This window comes from Leptodactylus fuscus, chromosome 1, assembly GCF_031893055.1.
Source record: "Leptodactylus fuscus isolate aLepFus1 chromosome 1, aLepFus1.hap2, whole genome shotgun sequence".
NCBI lineage: Eukaryota > Metazoa > Chordata > Amphibia > Anura > Leptodactylidae > Leptodactylus > Leptodactylus fuscus.
In genome coordinates, this window is record NC_134265.1 from 77,894,169 (window position 1) to 77,897,700 (window position 3,532).

A 3,532-nucleotide genomic window follows, 5' to 3' on the forward strand; every position below is an offset into this window, starting at 1 on the left:
GGATTGACTTATGTCTTTCATATGGAACCAGAAAAAAAGCATCACAGGCACATTTCTCAAAAATATTAATCTAGTTTGGTTAGTCCGCTGAAATTGGTGATTAGTTGTCTATTTTGTTTGTAAAAAAATCTTTGTGCTTTGAAACCGGGGCCCTACATTGTGAAAGGATAGTGTTTTAAAGTACATGCAAAGTGGATGGGATTCTGGCTAATTCCTTCCACACTTTGCTAAAAAAAATTCTGCAGCGGAAAAACTGCGTTCTCAAAAATCGATTGCGTTTATGAAAATTGCAGGCTGTTAATTATACCTTCAGAAACCCTGGTGTTTTCTATATAAGTATAATATGGGCAGAGAGTCCACAGAGGAAAACTGTGAAAATGCCAAAAAAAAAAAAAATACTGCAAAATAAAAAAAAAGAAGTTTTTTTCTGCAGTTTTCTTTTGCTGCGTTTCACTACGTGGGGCCTTAGCCTGAATTAGATTCTTTGAATTCAGTTCTTTTAATAACATTTTATTATCCTGGATAAATAAACTTTGTGAAGATGTAAACTCAGCTAATACATTTTTGTCTATTGCAAAGTAAACATAATTTTTCAAGCCTTTACAAGAAAATTATACCTTATCTAAAAAGTGAGAAATGTGAAAATGTTTTAGGCTAGTGTGGAAAATGCTGCAAAGTAGGAACGTACTCCAAAATAGAAGTGTTAACAGGTTAATTTTGTCAGAAAAATGTAAAGTGAAGATATCTGTGGTGTCACGCCTTCCGCCTTTAAATATCATTTAGGAAACAGCACTGGCATTAGTCGCATGCAAGATGCCACGAAATGCAGAGTCCGATTTTGAGAAAGGGGTAATTGTGGAGTGCCACAGAAATGGTCGATCCTTAAGGGACATAGCAAGCGAACTAAATTACCCAAAATCGACAGTGGCCTATGTGATTACGAAGTGTAAGGTGAACGATGATTGTCAGAATGCGCCCCAAGTCGGCAGACCCCCTAAACTGGGAGATATTAGAGTCTGACAAGTGCTGGCCAGAAAAATTTGTAAGAACCGCCTCTTGCTGTCGCGGCATGCAGGGAAGGTCGGGGCTTGGTTATTGTGTGCTGCAGACGGTTTCTCGCTTCCCCTCTTCAGTCCCCTGTACCTCCACAATGGCGGCCGTGAAAGATCTCAACCCGAAAGCCGAGGTAGCACGGGCCCATGCGGTTCTTGCTGTGAACATCAGTGCCACCCGAGGGCTACAGGATGTGCTGAGGACCAACCTCAGGCCTAAGGGGACCATGAAGATCTTGGTCTCTGGAGCTGGGGATATCAAGCTTACCAAGGATGGCAATGTCTTGCTCCATGAAAAGCAAATTCAGCCTCTTTGATAGCAAAAGTAGCCACCGCCCAAGATGACATTACAGGAGATGGAACAACCTCCAACGTGTTGATCATTGGAGAACTCTTAAAGCAAGCTGATCTCTGCATATCTGAGGGCCTTCACCCAAGGATTGTCACAGAAGGATTTGAAGCTGCAAAAGAAAAAGCACTTAAAGTTTTGGATGAAATTAAGGTTTCTAAAGAAATGGACAGTGAAACCCTTATTAACATTGCCAGGACTTCTCTTTGCACCAAAGTACATGCTGAGTTGGCTGATGTTTTAACAGAGGCTTTTGTGGACTCTGTTTTGGCCATAAGACAACCTAATGAACCAATTGACTTGTACAAAGTGGAAATTATGGAGATGAAGCATAAAACAGAAAGTGGCACCACGTTAATAAGAGGGCTTGTGCTTGATCATGGGGCTCATCATCCAGACATGAAGAAGATAGTTGAGGATGCCTACATTCTCACCTGTAATATCTCCTTAGAATATGAGAAAACTGAAGTTAATTCTGGATTTTTCTACAGAAGTGCGGAAGAGAGGGAAAAGCTAGTCAAAGCTGAGAGAAAATTTATTGAGGAGAGGGTGAATAAGATCGTAGCCCTGAAGCAGAAAGTGTGTGGAGATTCTAACAAAGGGTTCATAGTGATAAACCAAAAGGGAATAGACCCATTCTCATTGGATGCCCTTGCTAAAGAAGGGATTGTAGCTCTTTGTAGAGCTAAGAGAAGAAACATGGAAAGGCTTACCCTGGCTTGTGGTGGTACTGCAATGAACTCTGTGGATGATCTCACTGCTGACTGTTTGGGACATGCTGGTATTGCTTATGAATATACATTGGGTGAAGAGAAGTTTACATTCATAGAACAATCTGAAAATCCACGCTCTGTCACACTCCTGGTCAAGGGACCCAATAAACACACCATCACACAAATTAAAGATGCCATTAGGGATGACCTGCAAGCAGTTAAAAAAGCCATAGAAGATGGCACAGGTGCTGTTGAAGTAGCAATTGCTGATGCCCTTGTCAAGCACAAGCCTAATGTTAAAGGTCGAGCCTAGCTTGGTGTACAGGCATTTGCTGATACTCTCCTTGTCATTCCCAAGGTTCGTGCTCAGAATTCTAGATATGACCCTCAAGAGACATTAGTGAAACTTCAGACAGAATATGCAGAATCTGGACAGCACATTGGTGTTGATCTTAATACAGGTGAGCCAATGGTTTCACCGAAGCAGGAATTTGGGACAATTACAGTGTTAAGAAACAGCTTCTTCCTTCCTGCACTGTTATTGCAAGCAATATCCTGTTGGTGGATGAGATTATGAGAGCAGGAATGTCTTCTCTAAAAGGATGAATTTAAAGCTGCATTACGTTATGCATTTCCTATGCTCTAGCTGATTTACTGAACCATTGGTTCCAGTGAATTCACATCACTTAAAACTGAAAACCAATAGCACCTATTGAAATTCATTTGATCTAAGTTTCAGAATTTATTTATTTCAGTTTTTTATGGCACTGATGTGTACATGTTGGCCCTCCAGTCTTTGTACTCAATAAGAATGAGCGTTATCTTCAAAAAAATATATAAATAAATAAAAAAAAATTGAAGAACCGCACCCAACTGATGGCTCACATAAACTAGGAGTTTCAACAGTATACAAACAATAATATTTATTTGCTAAAATTGGACAACTCCTTTACAATATATTGTCATTTGGGATGACCCCTTTGGACATTACGAATATCTTACCACCGCAACTTAAAGGGATCCTATCATTCGCATGCAATTTTTTCTAGCTACCACGTCGGAATAGCCTTTAGAAAGGCTATTCTTCTCCCACCTCTCATTGTCTTCTCCGCGCTGCCATTCGCCTCCAATCCCAGTTTTTCCCGGTAGGCAAATTAGCTGTCTTGCAGCACTGGGGGTGGGCCCCAGTGCTCAAACAGCACTGGGGGCATCCCCAATGCTGCGAGAGAACTCTCTCCAGAACTGCCTCCATCTTCGTCACCAAAGTCGTTTTCACCGTCTTCTTCCAGCTGGGTCAAAATTAAACACATGAGCAAGTTGGCTCCTGTAGTTCTATGGAGTACAGAGCATACTGCGCATGCTCGAGTAAGCGGCTGGCCACCAAAAAAATGGCCGCCCACATGTGAAGTCGACCCTAC

At 41.4% G+C, this 3,532-nt stretch overlaps 1 pseudogene; it reads left to right on the forward strand.

Annotated features, from left to right (window-relative positions):
- Positions 1 to 1,133: 1,133 nt before the first annotated feature.
- Positions 1,134 to 2,926, forward strand: LOC142201276 (T-complex protein 1 subunit zeta pseudogene; annotated as a pseudogene).
- Positions 2,927 to 3,532: the final 606 nt, after the last annotated feature.